Source organism: Sipha flava, unplaced genomic scaffold (assembly GCF_003268045.1).
Source record: "Sipha flava isolate LNK unplaced genomic scaffold, YSA_version1 45_pilon_pilon, whole genome shotgun sequence".
Taxonomy (NCBI): Eukaryota; Metazoa; Arthropoda; class Insecta; order Hemiptera; family Aphididae; genus Sipha; species Sipha flava.
The window spans coordinates 1402163-1414735 of record NW_020273227.1 but is presented as its reverse complement, the minus strand read 5'-3'; the positions used below and the strand labels follow the sequence as shown (position 1 = coordinate 1414735).

Here is a 12573-nt window from a genome sequence, read left to right as displayed (position 1 = left end):
AAGGATAAGAATCACTGATCTACGTGGTGCGTCCATTCGGACGATACGGTATTGCCACCGTGAATTACCGATCTTGTCGAACTGCAAATCGTTCTCGGTCGTACGGCTGAAAACCCCGATTCGGTTTATCGTGGCAACGTACGCCGCGTTCAGACGATTCGATATTTTGACCGACGGTGCGTCATTTTTCGTCTGTGTGCTCCTTCTGCCAACACGAATGAGACTGAAAACCGATTACGGTACCGCAGGGTTGCTGCGTACGGTGTACCGTCCGAACAGTCCAACCGAAAAGCACCGGATCGAGAAAATATCCGATACGATAAAATATCGAATCCGTTGAACGGGCTCTTACGGCGCTGGTGTACATCGCGTATGGTGTACGCGCGCGGCCAGGCCCTGAAACGGTCGGTCGAACGGGTCCTGCAGCGCGCGGACGAGCCCATCTATGGCGTCGTCAACGCACGCATTCTGCAAACGAATCGAAACTTGTTGCATAGAAGTTGTTCAGCGTTTTTCTGCACGTGTTCAGGATCGATTTTAGGGCGGAGGGCGGGGGAATAAAAATACATGATTCTGTTATTATTTCAATGATAATATTTATGCAGTACAAAATGCATAACAACGTGTACAAACCATAAGCATTAATAAAAAAATAATGGTTAAATACAATTTTAAGCCATAAAACAAAGTCAATCTTTGTTCTATGGAACAAACTTTCTACGGACTGACGATAAAGCTAAAACTGTTATGCCGGTGGTCACAACCGGGGGAGGGAGGAAAATTGATGATAAAATTACGAAAATAATTATGTTTAATACATTACGTAAAATTGAAACCACTATATATTTTACAGATTATTCCGCATCGATAACAATTATATTTTTATAGACCTTTTCACATTGAACTTAATATTGATAGGTACAAAGTTTGATTCTTACAACTAAAAATCGCCTAAACTCTAATTTAAGGGGGGGGGGGGGAGGGGGGGGGGGATATGGGAATGAGATTTTTGAAAATTTACTCGGTGGCAAAGGATGAAAACGGCGGGGAACCACTGTGTTAGGCGATTTTTACCGCAGCATTTTTACCTTAAACAATCGTCTTAAAATTGAAAATTTTTTTTCGAAAAAAAAAAACCTAAAATAAACTGTAGTTGTACATACGTTTTAGATAAAGTTTGTTGTATTATAAATACGTACTTACTTTAAAAATGTTGGAGGGGAGGTTGAACCACTAACCCCTCCCACACACAACTGTATACGGGCTTGGTACGATTAGTACGAGTAAACTTTTGTTACACACTTTCAAATTTCGTATAGTACGCAATTTAGTGTTTCGTATAGCACTACACACAAAATAAATCGCCATGTAATGCGCACAATTTTAGACACCGTACATAGATGTGCACAATACGTACACTATACTGACATCCGCGGACCATCGCATCACATAGATTGTTGGTGTTATTTTTCTAATCCCTTTTTCTAACCTGCTGTTGCCCGTTTCCGATCCGTGTACACAGTCCGAACCAATTTCATTTAGTGCACACGATCTTATTGGCGCGGTCGCAGAACACTACGTAATTACGTACGATCGATGCGCGTTTGCGTTTTTTTGTACGATTGTACGTACACAATACCGAATAACAACTTCATCATTTTGCTCGGACGTTTTTATTAATTTTTATACGAATGTGCGTGTGCACATAATACGGTGTTATATATTTACACTATTCCGGAGCACCTGTGGTTTTTTCATTTTTTTTTTTTTTTTATATAAATTGTCGTTCGTCGTCGGTTCGTTTTATGTGATCACGTTTGCCACAGCTACGAAAATCCATGCAGATAGTTCGTACGAGTTAAACTGCACACAAATTATTTATGAATATATTTTCGTTATGGTACATAAATCGTATGCTTTCGTAGTACCCCACAAAAGTTTACGAAATAATAGACCGCAGTTACGTCATCGACAAATTCCGGAGAGTACAAGTAGCTGCAGATGACGACATTAAATGTCGTAAATATAAATAAATTTTATCTGCAATGTATGCGATCGTCTTCAGACGCACGACTCTTGAACTATTAATCTTGTACTTCAATTATCTTTTTAAGTAAGATTCATAGTTTAAATCGGGTATGCAGTACTTTTTAAATTTCACGAGTTTCCTGAGATGTGTCATAAAAGATACTCGATTATTCAAATTTCGGTACAGTTTCAGTTAAATTAAATGCTGTATTTATTATGTTACATAATCAAATGAAAATAGTCTTTAGTGTTGAAGTTTGCTGTTTGAAATGTATATTAAACAATTCATTGAATATTATAATCATATCCATTACTTGAATTAAATATTTCAAAACTGTTTAAAATGATCGCATTAACCATGTAACATCGATTTTTATTCAGTAAATACCTGTTGTATGTGTATTCATACTTAAATTGTAATAAAAAAAAGGAACTGGTGAATGGGATATAATTTAAATTACTGTTTTATTTGCACTACGTTATTATAGGTACATTAAACGAAGAAAATTTACTGAAAGAATACAAACGATAATATCACTGTGTTCACAATTATTATAATAAAAGCTACTCCCCATTATAGAGTACGAGTATAAAATAGATTTGCATCAGACATTTTCCCAGGAGTTGAAAATTCAACGTTATTATTTACTTAGATTTATTTCAAATTGAAATATGTAAATTTTTATGTCTACTTCAATACGTTTTTAAATATAAAAAAAAATGTTTGTAATATTTTTTTTAGCGATGAGTAACTTCTTCTTAACTTAAATAATTATATTAGCGTGAATCCAGTATCGAACATTTTTACCCGTGAAAGATAAACATTTATCAATTATTATAAACCGTAGGAAACGGAATATGGTTTATAATGTTGATTTCAACCAAAATAAAAATTCTGTACATACAACATAATTAATAAAACAATTTAATTGATCATAAATTAAAATATTTAATTTTTATTGATTGCCATTTTAATGAAACTATTATTAATTTTGAAGACTTTTTATACAGTATAATAAATATACAATCAATAGCTGTTGGGTGTAAAAACACATACTCGTATTTAAGGATTCAAGTAAAATACTTAATGCAAAGAACTCGATTTAAACACACGTATCTATATTATACTTATAAAAACAACTTTGAATTGAGAGTTTTATGGTGCAAATTTGATTATGCTCGTTAAAAATGTATTTATAAATGTAACTATGTCGTAATAAAAGGTTTTCAGTTATCTAAATAACAAATAGTTTGTGGGTATATATTTAATTTATTCGATTTATAATTGCATTTTCGTTGTTAAAATTCCACAATTCACACATGTCGAAATTTCAAGACAGACCGCCGGGCGCTTCGAGCTTGAAACATTCTAATTGCGTGCGAACGTAGTGATCGAAAACAAATGGAATTGAAATAACTCAGGAGGAGGCGTCACACTGATATTTTTTAGTTTCTATCTGGTATCATTTATGATCTATACGATTCTAAATATAAAATCTAATCTCATTTGGGTGCGATGACTGCATATTGTAATATTTTAATTTTAAAATGTTTTCGAGCTTTGTGATTGTGATAGTGAGTTGTATTTTCTACTCTTTATTAGTAATATTATTAATGGGTACGGGTACGCATAGTAAACAGGTTATCACGATTCACATAATTTCGTCTTGTTTTACGTTAAAAATAATTCGATTTGATAACACAACCGTATATAAATAAGATTTATTACATATTTATGATATTTCAATATAGGTACTCATAATAGTGTATTACATACCTTAATACTTATTCGATAAATTTAACTCAATCAGTTTTTTAAATTACATAATTACATTCCATCACATTATAATAACTTGATAGATTAGATTATTTATTTTTTAATTTTAATTATTAAAGATTAGTGAGTTTATTTATTTCTATTTTTATGGAATTTAAATAGGAATAATGTTCATACTATATCAGTCGTAGTAGTATGTGCTGATATCAAGCAAATCGCACTAAATATATAATAAACTATTGTACTTAAACAAATAAATAAAATAATAAACAATACGATTCTATGTGTTTTTGTAATGATAAGTTCGAGACCATATACAAACCATATTAACGAACAAATCCTAATTATATTTCAATCCGCATTTCATGAAAAGTTTATTACGCTTTAGTAATACACCATACGTTGAAATATAACTTTTGGCCTTTTGGACACACAACATACAAATTAATAATATGCTTTTAATAATTAATGATAAGATACTTTGTTACTTTTATGATTTTGAATAATTAGTTGAACGACCTTAATATTACTGTAGAAATGTTAGACTAGTAAATAATGAAAACTATTCAAAGTATTAGTCAACAAAATTATTTTACATTTTTTCTACCAAATAAGAAAAATTTTACACACATATAAAAATATTTAAATGTGCGAAAAGATCGGAAAACGAGTTTAGACAGCTGGTAGAGAATTTTTAAAGACACACTATTTTCTGAAATATTTATAATACAACTATATAATAAAGATTCACGGTGACAAATCGAAGTCAATAATCCTATTTAATTTAAATTCATTAAAAATACAGGTTCAAGTGGCTATACGAAATTAGAAAAACTATTCATACTAAAAGGTATAAATAAATATTTACTTAAACTTTCAATGTTAATGCTTACATCTTTAATGAATTATTTACTTTTCACACGTTATTCCTCAAATAATATTATAATTAATAATTATTGTTTGTAAAAGCTATATACATTTATGTGTCTCCTTATTAATAATTGTTGTATTTGTATATGTTACCATTGAAAATATAGAACAAGAATTAAATATAATTTATATTTATTATTTTTTTTTTTTTACAGAACGTAAACATATTATAATTTTTGGAAATTCGTTCATTAGACCTATGGATTTTAAATAAATATATATATATATATATATATATATATATATCATAATTAATGTTTAAATATTATTTAGAATTATTTAATTATTTGAGTACTATGAGTATTATGAGTAATGAAATATATATATACTAAGTTTATAATTATTTTCAGCTGTTTTTCAAATTAAACAAAATCATTGAATGCATTTGACCATTTGGTGGATAGATTACTGCCATATATATTTCTCTCTTGTATAGAAATTTAGTGTCCTAAATGTGTACTGACCTAAGTAGTTAGTAGACATAATTATTACTGACATTCATTCACAACACCATAATTACGTCTCGTGAATATATTTTACTAACTTTTTTGATATATTTGTATTTTATATACGATGTATAAAAAATAATATAATATCATATATTAATTTATTATATATATTATACATATAATAATAGATCAAATATGGCAGGATTATTTATACGGTCATATGTAAAAATGGCCAGTTCAATAATTTCATTTATATTCGGATAAACGCAAAAAAATGTCCTAGATTTGACTACGAATTAATTGAAAATAACAATAAATATTTTTACTACACTTAGAATACTTATTTTACATAATTTTTACTTCTATATCGGGTTTTGGGATTTATTGTACACAGATTGTAGGAAACATACATTCATTTATGTACTTAAAATAATCGAAATATGTACAAAAATGTGGTACTAAATGTTTTTATAATAGCAATTGAAATTAATTTTTTTAAATTTTATTTATTAAATTTTAAATATAGATCATTTTTTATACCTAGTAAAGTTTTTGACAAAAATATCTTTATAAGTCTAAAACTCAGGGGTGAATACATGAGTAGCGATGTTTAGGGGTTCAAATTACCAACCTAAAATATCTTTAAATTTTTTTTATAAAAACATGAACTGACCTATAAATTTAATAGTTATTTCAAAGTTTTTCAAGAGACTTGCAAATAATATGTATATATATATATATATTGTAAAATAAATAATAAAGCATGCTATTTATCAAAACCCCCAAAATTTTTCTTTGCGTTCGCTATTACTAAAATCATAATATGATTTTTTATTTATACCATCATATAGAGTTATAATATTATTATATCTCTATATGATCGATTTAATTTTTTTCGTCTTCTTCTCTTACAAAGAAAAAAATTTTTGTATTTCAATATGTTATGTCTAAAGAAATTTATATCTTTATCGTGTGATGATAATAAATGTAACTGTATTAATATTTATTGAGAATCTTACTGCGCTAATGTATTTAATATGTGTTACGCAACTTTACACTATATATGTTAAAAATAAATAAAATGATATTTGATCAAAATTATAGATTTTACATATGAATATAATTTGTTTTAATCTGTGCGGTTGAAGTTGAACAATCTGTAAAGTATGAAATTTTCTTTGACGAAAATATAATATTTTTAAATTTAAAAATGTATTTATTATATCAATAATAACATTGTTAGCATATAGTTATGTGTACAGCCAGGGCCGCACAGGGTGGCAAATTTTAAAGGGCGGAAAAATGTTGTTGAATATTGGTTACAAATTTGAGGATTTACGAATCAGACTTAGAAAAAAATGAATTTATAAATGAACTATTACATTTTCGTTCTCATCAAATTACAAGTTTTAATGAAAAGAAAATGATTCCGTTTTTGCTATTGCTAGTAATTTATGAAAGATCTATATTCAAATATTGAAATTGCCCTTCGAATTATTCGTCTGTGCACCAGCTACTGACTGTTCCAATTAATATCGTCCCGTTTAATGTATTATTTCATTTTACCAAATGAAATTATGTTCGATGTCACTTGTCAGTCGTTGTTTGCCAGTGACAGTGATTACATTGTGTACTGTAGTTTTTCTTTGCTTTACTCAGGTCATTATTTTAATCATGTATTCGGTTGAATATCTTTTGGAAAAAAGTATTCTATACATACGCTAGATGAAAAAATGAATATAAAAACATTAAGAAGGCCTATGCCCGATTTAAAATTAATAAACACGGAAAACAAAAAATTGGATTTTTGTTATTACAACCACATGGCCAATTATTATATTTTGTGTGTCATTTGTAAATGTACGAGTAAATTGGCGTGTTTTTTTTTTTTTTAATAACTTGTATTAAAATGCAGAGAATTGGTATGGACCAAAACATTCGATTTTGTTGATGCTTTAGAATTAGCGTTAAGGGAATACGATAAAAAAGATACATCTTTGAATCCAGGAATTTTTCGTGTTTTGATAATAAAGTGCAGGATGAGATAGCTCAATAAATGTTCATTTAGAAAAAGCAACCGTATTCAAAGGTACGTCAAAAACTATAAAAAATAAATTATTAAAGTGCATGTTAAATATTTGTCAGCAAGAAATACCTCTAAAAATAAAAAACGGTGATTATTTGTCAATAACAGCTGATGAGACTACCTGATAGTACTATTTTTCAAATGGTTATTGTTTATCGGTATATTGTTAAGGTTAGAGTTGTAAAGAGATTTTGGGGATTTTTAAAACCAAAAACTCACAATTCTGAAACATTGAAGAACAGCTGAATGCATTAAAGAATGCTAAGTAGTCCTTGTACTGCCGAACGTTTGTTTTCGGTTTTAAAAAGAATGAAGAATTATTTACGATCAACTATGTTGCAAGAAAGATTAAATTTTTTGGTTATATTAATTATAGAGAATGATGTCATTATTAGATTATGAAGACATTATTGACTTCTTCAGAATGAAAGCTAGAAAAAAACCTATTTAAACTATAAAGTCGTTACAATCGTTTATAACATTTCTTGTACTAATTAAATGTTTTTCTCGTATACATTTTTATTCAATAAAAACTAACAGATGATAATATATTGGAATCCGTATTTATTTAAATTAACTTAAATGAAAAAATAATTGAATATTAGAGAAAAAATTTATTTAAGGATATTTTATTACATAAAAGTTATTATTTTCGGGATAGGAGCGGCAAATTCAATTTTGCATAGGAGTGAATAACTGATAAATCCGCCTCTGTGTACAGCAAAAATAATGGGTGTTTTTCATAATATACTAGTATATATGAAAAAAAAAATAGCTTAAATGAATTTAAATATAAAAACTGGAGACTTCATCGTAAAGAATTCAATAATAAGTACAAAAGTTTTTTTTTAGGAAAAATTTTGGAATTTAATCAATTTTATAATTATAATTAGAAGTAAGTAATTATATACGTATTATTTTTTACATTTCATTTTAGACAGTTGGTTAGTGGAATATAAATAAGTATAAAATCATATTAAACACAATACGTAAACAATACACGTCTGATTTAGCCTCAATGATATGCTGTTAAACATAGTTTACTTTCATCATTGTGTTGTGATTATTAAGCTATTAGGTTATAGAAAATATATTAAACCTACATATTTATTGATAGATGAAAATATATAGGTATTAAAGTGAGTATCAAATAATTAATAACAACAAAAATAAAATTACGTGATACCATTAAAAAATGTTAATTTTGGGGTAATTATATATGCGTGCAATGTATAAGTACTTAATTATTATTCATCATAAGTTATGTTTATTATAACTTAATTGATAATACATTTATATTGTAGATTAAAGAATATGTGAAAAGAAATTTTCGTTTATTGTTTATTTTACTATATAATGGCCAATAGTTCTTTAATTCTGTTATGTATGTACGTCTACTTTTTTAAATTTAAATATAAGACATAGTATTTAATTATTTATATATAGATGTAGAAGGCACTAGTATAAGTATATTAAAACTTGGATAAGTAGTGTATTTATATAAAATATAAATTAATACATAAAAATTAATAAAGTAAATGAAAAAAAAAATTGAATACTTTTGAATAGTTTAATTGTTTAATATTTCCTAAATATATCATTCTAATTGATTTTTATAGTCTAATAAAATTAATTATTTATATCATAATTAATAACTATTAATACATGTATAATTAATAGATAATATGTAGATTTTGGTTATATATTTTCAAATTTTTACCGATTAATAATTTTCAATTAATTTTATTTATTAATTTTAATTAATTAATTTATGCATTATGAATTGACAATATGTAATAATTCGATTAGAAATCGGGTTTTTTTAATCACTGAGATTAATAATTAGGATAATGTATAAGAAAATAATTTGAAAATACATTTTGTTATTTTAAATCAAATAAAACTAAAATCAGATTCAAAATTATCGATTTTGCGGTTTCTTGTATAGTTGATAACAAATGTTAATTTGATTCGTTAAAAATACTATATAATTACTTAAAATGTTTTATTCCGTATAAGAGATGCCGTATATTTTATCTATATATATATTTTTTAAAGATTTTCAGAGAATCCATAAAAAAAAAATAAATAAAAAAAAATATGAAGATAAAATATAAATATAAAATTTATAAATACGAAAACTACGAATGATGACGATTAATTTTGTGATTTGTATACTTAAAGTTAGGATCTTAAGACAATTTAATTTTAATCTAACTTTAAAGAAGTTTTTTATTACAATATTCTATTAATTATTATTAAGTTCAATGTTATCAATTTAATAATGATAAATTTATAAATTTTAAATCTAACTTTAATATAAAATTTCTAAATCCTTCATATATTAAATTTCTATATGGAAACTATTTACATAAGTTAACTTTTAAAATCATACATACAATATTTAAGATTCATAAAATGATCAAATGAGAAGTAATTTACAAAATATGAAGTTCATTTTATTCTAATGACAACTATAATATATATCGTATACATACGATACATTTTACTTGAAGTTCAACCGGTTCTATATAAGAAATAAATTTATTATAATATTCCGGACAAGTTTTCTATTAATGTTTACAATCAAAGTGCTAACCATGATTTTTTCTGTTACAAATTTTCAAATATTCTGATATAGGTACCTATAGTAAACCTCTAGTTACACTTAGTTTGGCAATACATTTTCAAAAATATATTCAGTTGAAATTATTGTATGCCTCAAAATGAATACTAATAAACATATCAATTAAAAATGTATATTGTTTATTGGCTATTGAACATAATATATCATACTACTATTTTGGTGACACTTATTTCTACACGAAAATAATCAACACAACACTTACAACAAATATAATACCTAGTTTGTGTTTTGGCTTGTTAATTTGGAAGAACCTAATATAGTATGGGCCCGTTAACAAGGCGACATAATTACGTGCTTTTAATTAATTTTTCTTTAGACGTCATAGATATGTGAAAGTTTGATGATTTGTGAAAATATATAGAAAATTTCTGGTGATATATCTACTTTATCAATTTATAGATCGATTAACTTTTGTGGTATAATATTTTAATCAATTGAATAATTTTAAATGTAACACCATAAACAGAAGTCTGCATTAAATTTTATAACACGGTAGTGGTCATCAGAATATCTGCTAAATTTCTCTTGGCATAGGTCCACGGTTTAACAGGTTTTTGTTGATAACACATTACATTTATTTAATGTAATTGTTTTTTTCAACGAATATGTAATTACAGATTAAAAATATGCGCATGTATTAAAACTACATTTGTTTAAAAAAATGTATGAATATAATATTTTAACTTAGAAGCTAAGTATTCAGTTTCTATATATTTTTTTTAAATGCATAAATTTAAAGAGATTTAGATAATTGTACTATATTAGATCAATCAATATTAAGCTAATCCTAGAAGAATGCTTGATCTATAATGTACATTATAATTTAAAACTAGAATAACGGCATTCCAAGAAAGAATATTTATATAACGAAAATCCATGTAACCAATTATATCTTAAAAATTGTATACGACATTCTTTAATTTAAGATTTAAAATAGCGGTTTTAAAATAATTCGCGTTCTATCTTTTACGCCAAATGATAAATGTTTTTTTTTTATCCGATGGGATTTAAAAATAAATTACCGAAAAATCAAGACAATTTTTTTCTTGCATTTTATTCTATTAGGTATTTATATGTACTTTATACATAAAATAGTGAAGATATAAACCGGTATTATTTTCATACAAAATTGATGTTTTATTTGATTTATTGAAATCATTTTGCTTTAATTTAGTCTTAATTATTTACTTAATGTGTACATAAAAGTATTATATGTACACAATTTAAGTATACATAAATGCAAATAAAATATAACGTTACTAATATTTATACGTTTTTACACTTAACATTTATTTTTCAAATATTTATTTTTTCACTGATATAATAAATTGCTATTTTCACTTTAATTTATTATTATTATTAAATATTTATTGTCTATTTTATCCTATTTTTAAAGCATTTTGCTAACATTTTAAATAAATTAACAGTATTGATCGAATTTCATAACTTATGTATTTTCTAAAAAATGAATTGATCAAATTAATTTATCGTGTTAATTTAAGCAATAAGTATTAACTAATAAATATCGGCAAAAAACTTGTATACCTATTTATACGTAATAATTCATAATTATACTTTAACTGAGCTAGCTAATGGATATGTTAGCGTTAAAACACGCTGATTGATAGTCATTACAGTACATATTTTTTTAAAAAAAAATACTTAAAAGCGATTTTTATTTGGGGTATACCGAATCAGTGCTGTTTTTGTATTCAATCCATCGGCCATCTAATAAGTTAGCGATTAGTTAGCGATTCACTATTTTACTTTATTTTTAATACAGTTACAGGACAAATTATAATAGTGGTTTCTAAACTGTGCTCCACAGAGCCCTTAGGTCTCCGTAATTTTTCCTCAAGGGCCCCTTTCGTTTTATCATAGAAATCGTAATAATGTAATAATTATTGATCGTTATTTAAAATAATGAGCGTATATATTTTTACAAGACTTCAACAACTCAAATATAATTCACCGATACGTATACAAACAATATTAAATTCTTTATAGGAACATATAATTTTTTCATTTCAGATAATACGCATTCCCATTCCAGTTATTTCCGACCACATATATTATGTATATATAAAGTCACTCGTTTAAAGGTACTCGTTTTGAGTTTCCTCCTATATAAATACATACCATGTGTAATATGATTTATAGAACACAGGCAAATACAGATTAATACTAAATATTTCTTAAGGCTTCAAAATACTACTTAAAAAAAAGTAATTAAAAAAGTTTGGGAATCGCTGAACTACAACCCGAAAATAATATGATGTGTTGGTAAGACAATATCATTTATGGTTCAGTGCATGCAGGCATGGGCCACACAACGTGCTTTACTATCCATAGCCATGTAACAACCGGATTAAAACAAATTCACCATGTAAGTATGGTATGCATCAATTAATTTATACAGTTAGCGATTATTGCGAACAGGATCAAATTACGATGTAACCGAGAAATATTTATATTAAGTACCTTTGCACTTGGGTAGATTATACAAAAAAAATTATTGTTCGTAAAACAATAAATAATAGCAGTACTGAAAAAAAACAAGTGAAAAATCTGTTTAGAAAATTGAGTTTGGTTTGCGAGGATCATGGACATATTTAATCCAATAATGCACCTGAACAGTTATTTGTTTATAAAAAAA

The 12573-nt window shown here is 26.3% G+C and overlaps 1 long non-coding RNA gene across 1 annotated transcript; it reads right to left on the bottom strand.

The window, feature by feature from the left end:
- Positions 1-1203: 1203 nt before the first annotated feature.
- On the bottom strand, positions 1204-1626 carry LOC112689668. Its single transcript, XR_003149138.1, has 2 exons — positions 1418-1626; positions 1204-1345 (listed from the first exon to the last, which is right to left on the bottom strand). It is a non-coding gene; the product is annotated as an uncharacterized LOC112689668 (long non-coding RNA).
- Positions 1627-12573: the final 10947 nt, after the last annotated feature.